The 15,671-nt window shown below is 41.1% G+C and overlaps 1 protein-coding gene across 6 annotated transcripts in view; it reads left to right on the forward strand.

The window, feature by feature from the left end:
• The first annotated feature begins 377 nt into the window (after positions 1-377).
• Positions 378-15,671, forward strand: part of Sntg1 (syntrophin, gamma 1) — an 814,179-nt gene continuing 798,885 nt past the window's right edge. For 2 of the 6 annotated variants that reach the window (XM_063288179.1, XM_039110528.2), the window contains exon 1: positions 388-1,830. The gene's annotated coding sequence lies outside the window, so the exon portion shown is untranslated. Of the gene's footprint in view, positions 1,831-15,671 lie in introns of all 6 variants that reach the window. The other 4 variants (XM_063288183.1, XM_063288182.1, XM_063288181.1 and 1 more) reach the window with 4 other exon arrangements.

Here is a 15,671-nt window from a genome sequence, read left to right on the forward strand (position 1 = left end):
GGCCGAGGGGGAGTAGAACCCCATAGAGGGACACGCGTGCAATCACTCCACGAATTCCCCAGAGCCGTCGGAGGAGGAGATGAGCGAGCATCCAGAAGCACTGCGTGCCCACGCGCTGTCCCCACGCTAAGCCCCAACGCCCCTCGGTCGGAACAAACTCGGGGTGCATAAGTCTGTGCTACACAAGTTCTTTGGCTGGAGCTGGGCGCTGCCCAGGCTCGCGTTTGTGGTGCGCTCTTCAGCCTTACCACGGTCACCCGGAGCGCCGCAAGGGCGCTGTGTTAGGCAGCTTGCCCCATTCTCCACTATGTGTATCTCAATTTCCCCATCTCGCTCCATTCGTGCCTGTACCGGTTGCCTTGCGTGGGCGGTTGAGCCTCGGCGGCCTCCTATTGGGCCACCAACTCGAACCCGGGTCCAGCTCTAAGGCAAGCTTCTCTGCTGGAGTGGGGTCAGTAAGGCGCCATTAGAAGCCTGACCACTGAGCTTCTGAGACGTCCCCGGGGACGTCTCAGTCTGGTACCTAGGCCTTGCGGGATCCTTTTAGGGATGGCTTAGCAGCTCTGCTTACCTGATCCACTACCCTTATCCAGTCTTTTGTGCGGCGACACGCCCCCGCCCCTGCGGGAACCCAGCGGTGGGCGGTGGGAGGGCGGGCGCTGGAACGCAAGCTCCCTGGCCCTGCCGCCCGCGCCGAGTCCCGCGGCCGCGACTAAGCTCTCTGCCGCGCTACAATCTCTTGGAAACAAAGGTATTCTTCCTGGCCCTTCCACGGCTTCTGCATTCTCTGGCAAGAGTCTGTCTGTGTATCTGGGAGCTGAGCATCCTGACTCTGTCGTCTCGGAATTCCACCTAGAGCTTCGAAAATGTGAACGTGTCCCCGCTCTGGCTGGGAAGCAAGATCGCGGGGGACCCCCGAAATAGCCCTTATCATCTTATGTAATTAAGGACCCACGAGCTTCCCAAAGCACCTCTACAGTCTCCACAGTGTTCAGCTTCTCTCCTCCTCCCCCTTCTCTCTCCTGTCTCTTTCTCTCTAACCCCACCTCCCTGTGAGCGCTTGTGCGCGCGCCCGTGTTCGTGCGTTCTTTTTCATTTCTACCTTTAGGAAACCTACTCAGAGCCGCTGTGAACTCAGAAGAGGCTCAGCTCTTGTTTTCCCACGGATTCCTGCCTCTCTGGAAACGCTGCCAACGTATACACATGAGGGTATCAAGCTGGAGAGATCATTAATCCCCGAGTAGTGAAACACGGCGGAGAAACGGCAAAGCTGGAAGTCTGGAAGCGGCCTTAGCAGGAGTGTAGGGTCTGGAGTGGGCTAAGGGGGTCCTGTCCCCCTCGCTTCAGCACCGGAGGGGATGGACAGCGTCTCCCAGCTGCGTAGCTGCCTGGGGGGACCCAACTGTGTTGCTGCTGCTGCCTTTGCTGCTGTCCTCGCGGCCACAGTCTTCAACAAGAGCTCTTAGCAGCTAAAAGGCGGTGCCTCCAGTCCCCTTCTTTGATGGATGAAAACCAGCCCTTCTCATCCTCTGCCACTTATATCTACTCGGCTCCACGGAGTTAAACTCTAGGCAGCAACTTTACGCAGAATTTTCTAAACGGAACTGGGGGGAATGCAGGCAGAAGAGTGGAGTTGAAGTTCTTAGAGGCACCAAGGAGCCATGGGCGCTGCAGTAGGAATTGAAATACTCAAAGGCCCACAGTTTTTAAAATAAGCACGTCCCTGAGTGGATTGCAGCTGCTGTGGAGATAGCTTTGTGAGAGGTCGGAGATTCTAAACCCCGACGTTAAAGAAGTGGAGTAAAAGGCGTCGACACCTCTGCTCAGCAGGTACGTGATAATACTTTCTCCTCTGCGTTTAACACACACTAAGGACTTTGCAAGGTTTAAAAGAAAAGATGCAAACATCACATGTTGAGGATTAAGGAAAATGAGTTCTTCTGTTTGTTTAAAAATAATAATTCCTAAATTAATATCTTAGAAAAAAATTTCTTATGTCTGGAATTTTACTTTTCTGGAATCTCTTGACGAAGGTGACAACAATATGTAGCTGACTTCCATTAGCATAGCAAACTTTTACTTGGACATTTTCTGCCTTCTTAACTAACAGCTTTGGGGATCCCTATGTGTTTTATTGTTTTCTTTAAAACTAATGTCCACTGGTGCTTAGTGATCATGCGTATTCAGTGAAAAGCGATTCTGGTTGTGTTGCATTGCCTCTGAAATACATATTTGAAATATATATCAAAAAGTTGGAAATGGCTCAATCACCTCTTCTAGTATTTTAGATTATTATAATTTGCTAAAATATTTACAGGCACAGAATATGTATACACCAATATCTGATCTCTTTTGTAGTCAGAGCCCCCAAGTGTAGCTAGACCTTAGACTTATCAACAGATATTTCAAGGCAGGAAGTGAGCAGCTTTCTTGTGCATCTGTAGGAGAGTGGGGGTTCCCTCAACATCCTGACTGATTAGTTCTACAAAACGTACTTGTTTCTGAAATCAAGTGACAGAGACTAGTTATTAACAGACCATAAATCTTAACATGATAATTAATTTTTTGATACTTCTTTCTAGACTCTTCCTCTAAAGCTTTAAGATTACAGCTTCTACAGTGACCTTGATAAGCATTGGGCTTTAATGAAAAGGGTTTTCTGAGTAAAAAGCTGTTATACAAATGTATAGTCCATGGCTGGCATTTCAGAAAGAACTCATTCAATTCCACTGAGCGCATTCTGCTCAACGGAGAGCTTTGACTCACAGGAATGATTCTCATAGTCATGACGGCATATGCTTAGCCGAGTCTGTGGAAAGAGTTTGTCTTGAAAAACTGCAGGAGTTTGGAAGGATTTTTTTAAAATAATTTATAAACCATGTATAGCCCCCCCCCAAAATACCTTTACATCTCATCCACAGTAGCTCTCACTTTCTTGATTTGAACACCTAATCTCCTCAGCCAGGCTGGTACTTGTTGGTAGACTAATGGTTGCCTGTTTTATAGTGACCGGGAGAGAGTAACAGTTCTACTCAGAGGACTTGTCATTTTTAACTGTCACTCACCACGTAGCTGCCTGCATCGCCGATAGAGAGCGGTAGCTCCTTGGAGGCATGCTTGCCCTAGATAGGTCAGAAATGATCTTCGGAGGACTAGAAGGCTGCAGCAGTTGATGTGGATTCTTCCTGTGGACCCCCTTTCATCTTCTACTTTAAGAAATGTGGAAGCAACCTACCACGTGGGAGATGGCATCACATTTTGCAGAGTTATACAGCTCATGACAAGACTATTATTTTGGTCCTTAATTAATTAGTGTAGACGGACTCCCCAAGTCAGTGGAGCATAAAATGAAATGTGGGAATGTGTTCTGGAATGAAGCCGGTGTGTCTTGTTGACCGCAGTTCCCTTCTCAGTGGTGGAGGGGGCAGGCTTTCTCTATGTAGAACAGCAACTGAATAACCTAAAAGTTACCTTTGTCCCTAATCCCTTTGCAGATTTGGAAGTAAATAAGTCAAATTCACCACTCCACACTCAACAAAATGTACTGAAGGTCTTGCCAGTAGTTATCTCCAGAGAAATGTTATAACATGGAGAGAGAGTTTTTGTAAGCCTATTTAGTAGCTGTCTAAAGGCTAATCTCTAATCACAATTAAGTGAGTAAATAAATGGATAAATTAGTGAACCAATAAAGGAGCAACAGGGTTATGGGGAATCAGCCTTTATTTAGATTCCACTCATCTCTGAAAAGAAATCAATGCTGTATTTGAAAAAGTGTCTCTCATGCATGCAAGCAAGCAGTCTCTGCCTAATGGATACATATTCACATATTTTATGTATATAAAATATATATTCAGGTTTTACAAGTGTCAACACAATGAGTATCTCCATATAGAGGTGATATGAGTCCTGGAATCTGTTCCAGTGATTTCCTCTTTTGGCTGGAAATGGAGGGATAGCAACTTGGAAAGAAATTATGACTCAAGTTTTTAAATTATAAATTATCATAAAAACAGGACATAGATGCTAGGAATAGTAAGTCATACCTCTAATTTAAGCATTGAGGAGGCTGAAGCAGGACGACTGTGGGAAGTCTGAAGCCCCTATGGGATTCATAGTGAGCGAGTGTTTCAATCGGATAATGATGTCAAACATCAAAGGGCCTTCTTCAATCTGAAAATAATACTCTCATGCTTTGAAAATTCTTTGCACTTACTAAAACTCAAGTAAGCAAACAACATTAGCAACCAAACCACGGGAACGCAAATTGAAAATGGTCTAGAATTAATGACCGTTACATTGGGACAGTCAGCTAACGTTTAGGTAGTCTACACAAAAGTTTAGCCAAATTGATTTTAGTTTTATGGCTTAGTTCATATTTGGGTTTGGGTTTCAGATTTTGGGGAAAAAAATCTCAATATTCTGTAAAGGCAAGGAATTATAGACAATGATTCTGTTCATTGCACTCTGATCTGTGAAGCAAAAGCTACTAATAAAGAAAATAATTTTGTTAGCCAGAAATTGGTCTTCATATCTCTCCCAAAACCTGTACAGTGAGCAATAGCGGAACACTCTTACGGAGAACACATTTACGTAGTATTTTCTTCTTCTGTAGCTGAATGAGTTAAACATGGCATACTGCAGTGCTAAACATGCTACGTATTACGAGGAGGAAAAACCAGGGCTGTTTGGTCATAAAACAACCAGGCTTCCTGAAATGCTAATGTGGTTAGAGAGCGAGCCACTCACCCCACTGATGCTTCATTTTGTCCCTCAAGTGGGGAAACTTTATCAGCCAGTGAGAAGCAGAGCTTTACATATAGATGCACATGTATTTCTTAAATGTCAGAGAACTGGTTAAATGATATGTATTTATGGACACTTAGGAAGTGTGAACGTGGTGGTCTGAGGGTCTGGGCACCTCAGTGCTGTATCTGGGTGTGATTATAAGGGATTTCTAATGGCATTAGCTCATCCATGGAAACCTTTCCTGAAAACCACTGCATATCAGGAAAGTAGGTAAAAACTCTCTTGCTGAAAATATAAAATTTCCTGATAACGCTGTAGTTTTTAACATCTGTTTTTAGTATAAATATTTCAAACTAGGCAGAATTTGTTTTACAATATTTAATATTCAACATCAGTGCCATGTTTTCTATCAGTTGGTCTAATTTAGGTCAACATGATCACACATAGTCTAACACATTTAATTTAGACTTTTGAGAAAATTATTACTGTCCTTTTGCTATGATTGTCTTCTCTACGAGGGATTACTGTTTACTGCTAGTTATATGGGCACAGAAACTCAGAAGATTAGGTAGACTTTGAAACTATTTGAAAGTGCATGGAAAGAAACATCTGTTTTGGTTTCTGGTCAGTGAGATGGATGGAAGTGTAGATTCTGTGGGGCTGATTGGGAGGAACCTGCAGTCACTGGCTGTGAGGGTGCAGCCATCCTGTGGTCTGAAGCCTACACTCATATCTCTTCAGGGACTCGCAAATTTTGTCATGTCACATTTTTTTTTTGCCAGATGGCATATTCTATAATGCAACCCAGTAACATTTTTATTTGTATAGGTCTCTAGACTATCACTAAAGCATACTGGTACTATAAACGATCACCAAGCATTATAGTCATTTCTATATATGTTATGGTTAAACAACTTATGATTGGTCCAGAAAATGATAATTTGTAATTATTTGGATATAGAATTTTAAATTGTAAGAATCTACTTGTTTCTTATATGAAAGAGAAGGAATAGATGATAAAGATTTAAGAAAAAAATAGAAAGTGAAAGAAAATAATTTCTTGTGTCTGAGAATTTTATCTTTTTTTTTTTTTTCTTATTTTTTCTGGTCTGGGTTATCTCACTTAGGACAATTTTTTTTTTATTCTTTTTTTATTTTTTATTTTTTTATTTTTTTTATTATCTTGAGTATTTCTTATATACATTTCAAGTGTTATTCCCTTTCCCGGTTTCCGGACAGACATCACCCTCCCCCCTCCCCTTCCTTGTGGGTGTTCCCCTCCCAAACCTCCCCCCATTGCCACCCTCCCCGCATAGTCTAGTTCACTGGGGGTTCAGTCTTAGCAGGACCCAGGGCTTCCCCTTCCACTGGTGCTCTTACTAGGATATTCATTGCTACCTATGGGGACAGAGTCCAGGGTCAGTCCATGTATAGTCTTTAGGTAGTGGCTTAGTCCCTGGAAGCTCTGGTTGCTTGACATTGTTGTACTTTTGGGGTCTCGAGCACCTTCAAGCTCTTCCAGTTCTTTCTCTGATTCCTTCAACGGGGGACCTATTCTCAGTTCAGTGGTTTGCTGCTGGCATTCGCCTCTGTATTTGCTGTATTCTGGCTGTGTCTCTCAGGAGCGATCTACATCCGGCTCCTGTCGGTCTGCACTTCTTTGCTTCATCCATCTTGTCTAATTGGGTGGCTATATATGTATGGGCCACCTGTGGGGCAGGCTCTGAATGGGTGTTCCTTCAGTCTCTGTTTTAATCTTTGCCTCTCCCTTCCCTGCCAAGGGTATTCTTTTTCCTCATTTAAAGAAGGAGTGAAGCATTCACATTTTGATCATCCGTCTTGAGTTTCCTTTGTTCTAGGGATCTAGGGTAATTCAAGCATTTGGGCTAATAGCCACTTATCAATGAGTGCATACCATGTATGTCTTTCTGTGAGTGGGTTAGCTCACTCAGGATGATATTTTCCAGTTCCAACCATTTGCCTACGAATTTCATAAACTCGTTGTTTTTGATAGCTGAGTAATATTCCATTGTGTAGATGTACCACATTTTCTGTATCCATTCCTCTGTTGAAGGGCATCTGGGTTCTTTCCAGTTTCTGGCTATTATAAATAAGGCTGCGATGAACATAGTGGAGCACGTGTCTCTTTTATATGTTGAGGCATCTTTTGGGTATATGCCCAAGAGAGGTATGGCTGGATCCTCAGGCAGTTCAATGTCCAATTTTCTGAGGAACCTCCAGACTGATTTCCAGAATGGTTTTACCAGTCTGCAATCCCACCAACAATGGAGGAGTGTTCCTCTTTCTCCACATCCTCGCCAGCATCTGCTGTCACCTGAGTTTTTGATCTTAGCCATTCTCACTGGTGTGAGGTGAAATCTCAGGGTTGTTTTGATTTGCATTTCCCTTATGACTAAAGATGTTGAACATTTCTTTAGGTGTTTCTCAGCCATTCGGCATTCCTCAGCTGTGAATTCTTTGTTTAGCTCTGAACCCCATTTTTTAATAGGGTTATTTGTTTCCCTGCGGTCTAACTTCTTGAGTTCTTTGTATATTTTGGATATAAGGCCTCTATCTGTTATAGGATTGGTAAAGATCTTTTCCCAATCTGTTGGTTGTCATTTTGTCCTAACCACAGTGTCCTTTGCCTTACAGAAGCTTTGCAGTTTTATGAGATCCCATTTGTCGATTCTTGATCTTAGAGCATAAGCCATTGGTGTTTTGTTCAGGAAATTTTTTCCAGTGCCCATGAGTTCCAGATGCTTCCCTAGTTTTTCTTCTATTAGTTTGAGTGTGTCTGGTTTGATGTGGAGGTCCTTGATCCACTTGGACTTAAGCTTTGTACAGGGTGATAAGCATGGATCGATCTGCATTCTTCTACATGTTGCCCTCCAGTTGAACCAGCACCATTTGCTGAAAATGCTATCTTTTTTCCATTGGATGGTTTTGGCTCCTTTGTCAAAAATCAAGTGACCATAGGTGTGTGGGTTCATTTCTGGGTCTTCAATTCTATTCCATTGGTCTATCTGTCTGTCTCTGTACCAATACCATGCAGTTTTTATCACTATTGCTCTGTAATACTGCTTGAGTTCAGGGATAGTGATTCCCCCTGAAGTCCTCTTATTGTTGAGGATAGCTTTAGCTATCCTGGGTTTTTTGTTATTCCAGATGAATTTGCAAATTGTTCTGTCTAACTCTTTGAAGAATTGGATTGGTATTTTGATGGGGATTGCATTGAATCTGTAGATTGCTTTTGGTAAAATGGCCATTTTTACTATATTAATCCTGCCAATCCATGAGCATGGGAGATCTTTCCATCTTCTGAGGTCTTCTTCAATTTCTTTCCTCAGTGTCTTGAAGTTCTTATTGTACAGATCTTTTACTTGCTTGGTTAAAGTCACACCGAGGTACTTTATATTATTTGGGTCTATTATGAAGGGTGTCGTTTCCCTAATTTCTTTCTCGGCTTGTTTCTCTTTTGTATAGAGGAAGGCAACTGATTTATTTGAGTTAATTTTATACCCAGCCACTTTGCTGAAGTTGTTTATCAGCTTTAGTAGTTCTCTGGTGGAACTTTTGGGATCACTTAAATATACTATCATGTCGTCTGCAAATAGTGATATTTTGACCTCTTCTTTTCCGATCTGTATCCCCTTGATCTCCTTTTGTTGTCTGATTGCTCTGGCTAGAACTTCAAGAACTATATTGAATAAGTAGGGAGAGAGTGGGCAGCCTTGTCTAGTCCCTGATTTTAGTGGGATTGCTTCAAGTTTCTCTCCATTTAGTTTAATGTTAGCAACTGGTTTGCTGTATATGGCTTTTACTATGTTTAGGTATGGGCCTTGAATACCTATTCTTTCCAGGACTTTTATCATGAAGGGGTGTTGAATTTTGTCAAATGCTTTCTCAGCATCTAATGAAATGATCATGTGATTCTGTTCTTTCAGTTTGTTTATATAATGGATCACGTTGATGGTTTTCCTTATATTAAACCATCCCTGCATGCCTGGGATGAAGCCTACTTGATCATGGTGGATGATTGTTTTGATGTGCTCTTGGATTCGGTTTGCCAGAATTTTATTGAGTATTTTTGCGTCGATATTCATAAGGGAAATTGGTCTGAAGTTCTCTTTCTTTGTTGGGTCTTTGTGTGGTTTAGGTATAAAAGTAATTGTGGCTTCATAGAAGGAATTCGGTAGGGCTCCATCTGTTTCAATTTTGTGGAATAGTTTGGATAATATTGGTATGAGGTCTTCTATGAAGGTTTGATAGAATTCTGCACTAAACCCGTCTGGACCTGGGCTCTTTTTGGTTGGGAGACCTTTAATGACTGCTTCTATTTCCTTAGGAGTTATGGGGTTGTTTAACTGGTTTATCTGTTCCTGATTTAACTTCGATACCTGGTATCTGTCTAGGAAATTGTCCATTTCCTGCACATTTTCACGTTTTGTTGAATATAGGCTTTTATAGTAAGATCTGATGATTTTTTGAATTTCCTCTGAATCTGTAGTTATGTCTCCCTTTTCATTTCTGATTTTGTTAATTTGGACGCACTCTCTGTGTCCTCTCGTTAGTCTGGCTAAGGGTTTATCTATCTTGTTGATTTTCTCAAAGAACCAACTTTTGGTTCTGTTGATTCTTTCTATGGTCCTTTTTGTTTCTACTTGGTTGATTTCAGCTCTGAGTTTGATTATTTCTTGCCTTCTACTCCTCCTGGGTGTATTTGCTTCTTTTTGTTCTAGAGCTTTTAGGTGTGCTGTCAAGCTGCTGACATATGCTCTTTCCTGTTTCTTTCTGCAGGCACTCAGCGCTATGAGTTTTCCTCTTAGCACAGCTTTCATTGTGTCCCATAAGTTTGGGTATGTTGTACCTTCATTTTCATTAAATTCTAAAAAGTTTTTAATTTCTTTCTTTATTTCTTCCTTGACCAGGTTATCATTGAGTAGAGCATTGTTCAATTTCCACGTATATGTGGGCTTTCTTCCCTTATTGTTATTGAAGACCAGTTTTAGGCCGTGGTGGTCAGAAAGCACGCATGGGATTATTTCTCTTTCTGTACCTGTTGAGGCCCGTTTTTTGACCAATTATATGGTCAATTTTGGAGAAAGTACCATGAGGAGCTGAGAAGAAGGTATATCCTTTTGCTTTAGGATAGAATGTTCTATAAATATCCGTTAAGTCCATTTGGCTCATGACTTCTCTTAGTCTGTCTACATCTCTGTTTAATTCCTGTTTCCATGATCTGTCCATTGATGAGAGTGGGGTGTTGAAATCTCCCACTATTATTGTGTGAGGTGCAATGTGTGTTTTGAGCTTTAGTAAGGTTTCTTTTACATATGTAGGTGCCCTTTTATTTGGGGCATAGATATTTAGGATTGAGAGTTCATCTTGGTGGATTTTTCCTTTGATGAATATGAAGTGTCCTTCCTTATCTTTTTTGATGACTTTTAGTTGAAAATTGATTTTATTTGATATTAGAATGGCTACTCCAGCTTGCTTCTTCTGACCATTTGCTTGGAAAATTGTTTTCCAGCCTTTCACTCTGAGGTAATGTCTGTCTTTGTCTCTGAGGTGTGTTTCCTGTATGCAGCAGAATGCAGGGTCCTCGTTGCGTATCCAGTTTGTTAATCTATGTCTTTTTATTGGGGAGTTGAGGCCATTGATATTGAGAGATATTAAGGAATAGTGATTATTGCTTCCCGTTATATTCATATTTGGAAGTGAGGTTATGTTTGTGTGCTTTCATTCTCTTTGTTTTGTTGCCAAGATGATTAGTTTCTTGCTTCTAGGGTATAGCTTGCCTCCTTATGTTGGGCTTTACCCTTTATTATCCTTTGTAGTGCTGGACTTGTAGAAAGATATTGTGTAAATTTGGTTTTGTCATGGAATATCTTGGTTTCTCCATCTATGTTAATTGAGAGTTTTGCAGGATACAGTAACCTGGGCTGGCATTTGTGTTCTCTTAGGGTCTGTATGACATCTGTCCAGGATCTTCTGGCCTTCATAGTTTCTGGCGAAAAGTCTGGTGTGATTCTGATAGGTCTGCCTTTATATGTTACTGACCTTTTTCCCTTACTGCTTTTAATATTCTTTCTTTATTTTGTGCGTTTGGTGTTTTGACAATTATGTGACGGGAGGTGTTTCTTTTCTGGTCCAATCTATTTGGAGTTCTGTAGGCTTCTTGTATGCCTATGGGTATCTCTTTTTTTAGGTTAGGGAAGTTTTCTTCTATGATTTTGTTGAAGATATTTACTGGTCCTTTGAGCTGGGAGTCTTCACTCTCTTCTATACCTATTATCCTTAGGTTTGATCTTCTCATTGAGTCCTGGATTTCCTGTATGTTTTGGACCAGTAGCTTTTTCTGCTTTACATTATCTTTGACAGTTGAGTCAATGATTTCTATGGAATCTTCTGCTCCTGAGATTCTCTCTTCCATCTCTTGAATTCTGTTGGTGAAGCTTGTATCTACAGCTCCTTGTCTTTTCTTTTGATTTTCTATGTCCAGGGTTGTTTCCATGTGTTCTTTCTTGATTGCTTCTATTTCCATTTTTAATTCCTTCAACTGTTTGATTGTGTTTTCCTGGAATTCTTTCAGGGATTTTTGCGATTCCTCTCTGTAGGCTTCTACTTGTTCTCTAAGGGAGTTCTTTATGTCTTTCTTGAAGTCCTCCAGCATCATGATCAAATATGATTTTGAAACTAGGTCTTGCTTTTCTGGTGTGTTTGGATATTCCGTGTTTGCTTTGGTGGGAGAATTGGGCTCCGATGATGCCATGTAGTCTTGGTTTCTGTTGCTTGGGTTCCTGCGCTTGCCTCTCGCCATCAGATTATCTCTAGTGTTACTTTGTTCTGTTATTTCTGACAGTGGCTAGACTGTCCTATAACCTGTGTGTCAGGAGTGCTGTAGACCTGTTTTCCTGTTTTCTTTCAGCCAGTTATGGGGACAGAGTGTTCTGCTTTCGGGCGTGTAGTTTTTCCTCTCTACAGGTCTTCAGCTGTTCCTGTGGGCCTGTGTCTTGAGTTCACCAGGCAGGTTTCTTGCAGGGGAAAAGTTGGTCCTACCTGTGGTTCCAAGGCTCAAGTTTGCTCGTGGGGTACTGCCTAAGTCCTCTCCGCTGTGGCAGCAACCGGGAAAATCTGTGCCGCTCCTTCCGGGAGCCTCCGTGCACCAGGGTTTCAGATGACGTTTGGTGTTTTCCTCTGGCGCCTGGATGTGCACAGAGTGCAGTCTCTTCTGGTTTCCCAGGCGTGTCCCCCTCTCTGAAGGTTCAGCTCTCCCTCCCACGGGATTTGGGTGCAGAGAACTGTTTATCCGGTCTGTTTCCTTCAGGTTCCGGCAGTGTCTCAGACGCAGGGGTCCTGCCGCTCCCGGGCCCTCCCCTACGGGAACCCAGAGGCCTTATACAGTTGCCTCTTGGGCCAGGGATGTGGGCAGGGGTGGGCAGTGTTGGTGGTCTCCTCCGCTCTGCAGCCTCAGGAGTGCCCACTTGATCAGGCGGTGAGGTCTCTCTCCCACCGGGTTTGGGAGCAGAGAGCTGCTGCGGTCCGGGATCCGCCGGTGTGGGACTTCCGGTAAACACAGGAAGTGCCCGAGAATTTTATCTTTTATCATTGTGAAGCTTGCTCAGAACTGTAAGTACTCAAAGAGTACTGAACGTTATTAAGCCATTCATTAAGTAATTGATAATTATTTATCAACTTTAATTTACATATGTATGTGTTTCAAAACAAAAAAATTCCAATGTAATTATAGATTTATTATTATATAATTATTATACTTAGCAATTGTATTACCACTCATTCAGAACTTTAGGTAAGGAGTTTTAAAGGTAAGGATTCTCTTTTTAAAGGAATGAATACTTGATAATTATCTATAATAATTGGATAAAAGAGCAGTCTTTTAGAAATTGCACCTGAATTTAACAGTCTTGTGTTAAAAACCTATGAAACACATTGTAAAATGCTTAAGTAAAAGAGAGCAGTGCATTTTACCCCAAATCCCTGGTAAGGAATAGGTATCTAGTAAGAAGCACACTTGATATGGGTGAGAGAAGGGTGTTGCACTGAGTACATACAACATACTTTTGTTATTTCCATGGTTACAGAGTCTTGGGTAAATTAATTTATTTACTAGTTCAAAATTAATTTACCCGAGTCTCCGTAATGATCCTGTAGTAAAATCACTACCCAACATTTATGTGAACTCAAAACTCTTCCTCAAACTCTAGTATGCTCATGGTGGGCAGAAGACAAGCTCAGGACCCATTGACCCATTCCTTACTATATTACATTGTAGACCAGAGGATTCAAGTGTAAAGACAGCACTTACACTCATATCCTGTCTTCGTTTTAAAGCAGAGCTTAAGTCCATGGCAAATTCCAATCTCCCTCCCTCCCTCCCTCCTCCCTCCTTTTCTCTCTCTCCTCTTGTTGTCTTTTACATCTCTTTGACTTATACTAGGTCAATATACTTTCTGTTTCAAGTCCCTCCCTCCCTCCCTCCCTCCCTCCCTCCCTGCCTCCCTCCCTCCCTCCCTGCCTCCCTCCCTCCCTCCCTGCCTTCTTCCCTTTCTTCCTTTCCATTTTCTTTAAACCATGGGACTTGCTTACCAAGACTCGAGTGGGGAAGGCTCTTCCAAACCGTATATACTGACTGAGGGGACTAGGTGATCGTCATCTGATTACCATTGTGCATTTGTTAGGGGAAAGTGGAGCACAGTATGAGACAAAAAAGAACTATGCCCTGGAATCCCATTGACTATTCTAACAAAGAGGTCCAAATTGCTTGTTTTTACTTGTGACAATCAGCTTCATTGTTTTCATGTCTCGTGAAAGTTCAGTGATTTTAGTGAAGAGTTAAGATGAGCTTCCCAGCGTGGCCTTCATGACAGAAACCCACACATTGTGGTTATCTTTCTGTTTTGTTATTCAGAAACAATAATCAGAGGCACAGAGGTGGAAAAGGAACAGTGAGCACAAAGTAATTTATCTTGAATAGATTTTTGTCATATATTACTTTTGTTAAGTGTTGATTTCAAATAATATTAGCTGAGTTGTTGTATGTGAGGTCTGCTTTAGATTAGCTAGACTATTTACCCTTTGACTTCCCTGTCTCTCTTTAATTTTGAAGTTAAGCCTTAAAAACAGATCAATCTTGTTGTCTACACTTAACACCAAGGTATAACACATAGGTTGGATTTACAATCAATGTAAGTCAGCTTGTGGTAGTCTAATTTAGTAACTCTACAATGTAGGGGCTGCTCTTTATCTCTCTGAGCATATAATTCTTGCCAATTAAGGATCATTCTCATTAATTATAAAATGAAATTATTCTGTCCACCTAATTAGTTTATTTTTAGTTTGAATATCATATTGTCATATTGTCATATCCTATGACATTAAATTTCTGGTCGGTCTCTTAGAGTGCATTTCATTGCTTTGTGAAAACTTGATTGAACATAATAAATATACTCCAGGAAATGTAACACTGGTTTTTGTTTCTATCCATTAAATTAATCTGTGGTATTTAGCACAATGTTAATGGCTTCTAGAGTTCAACTTTACGAGATCTTATATAGTTCTGATGGCAGGACTATGAAGCCGACTTTCATTACTAGCTTCAAATGTTATGATTGAAATTGAGTACAGATAAACTGTTCTAACACCCAAGTCCACATTGTAATATAAGGGTGAGTTATCATGCTTTTCTATCTTTTACTTGTAGTTTAGGAAGAACGGTGTGTTTGATTTTCTTAATTACAATTACATTATTACATCGCACATGCGTATTTACATTACTTTTAATTGTGTGTAAATGCTTTTGGGGGTGTTGTATGTACTCATGGGTGCAAGTGCTTATGAAGGTCAGAGGAATTAAATCCCTTTGGAACTGGAGATACAGGTGCTTATGAGCCATGCTTCGTGGTTGATATAACACATTTAAGATTCTTTGTCAGAGCATGCTCCTCAGTGCTGAGCCATCTCCCCAGCTCATATGCCTCCCCTTTGCAGAGTCTGATAATATTTTCTAATAACAAAAGGAATGACACGTAAACAAATACTATTGCAACTGTATTTTATTGAGTTTATACTTGTGTGATATTGAGACGTTCAAGGATCTTGACAGGATCATGCACTATTTTGACTTTAACAGCATAATCAATTGTTGAAAGTCACAATTTAGGAGCACCATTCAGTCATGGTAAGCCAGGCTCAGTCCAGATCTAGGAAGAGGACAAATACACCTCATGGGGTGAAATTCAGAAAACTGTCAATCAAAACTGGATGACTCGATGCCATCAGGTCACAAAAGACAATCAAAAGTCAGAGCCAACTGATACTGTGTGTGCTTTGTACCGGCTCGGTTGACGCTAATGTTCTCTCCTTGTAAAGTACCCTTCAGGAGGGTCTAAAAATTTCCAGAGATGGAAGGTTGCATTTCATCAGAGAGAGAAAACTGACAGTTCCCTGAATGGAGGTACTGTGGAAACTGTGAAACTAAGCTACTGAGAAAAATGAAAGACAAAATATGGATGAGCAGAACAACACATATTTCAGAAGGAAGAGCAGGTAGGAAGAAAGATTATGAGAAAAGGACACTTAGGAAAGTATACGGAAGAAAAGCCATGGTAATTCTGAGACAGGAGCAGGAAAAGTGCACAGAGCTGTGTTATTTTCTCTGGACCGTCCTCTTGCTTCCACATTTCATGGTGCCCTTGGCAATGGTGACATTGCATTTTGGGTAATACATATTATATAATTATATATTATAGAAATTTACACAAATAAATATAAAATTATGTTATGATATATTGTATATTATATATAAAATAATGAAGTATGCATACACACAAATACACACATACACACACACACACACACGCACACACACAGACGAAGGAATTGAGATTGATTTTGTTTTCTCT

Source organism: Rattus norvegicus, chromosome 5 (assembly GCF_036323735.1).
Source record: "Rattus norvegicus strain BN/NHsdMcwi chromosome 5, GRCr8, whole genome shotgun sequence".
NCBI lineage: Eukaryota > Metazoa > Chordata > Mammalia > Rodentia > Muridae > Rattus > Rattus norvegicus.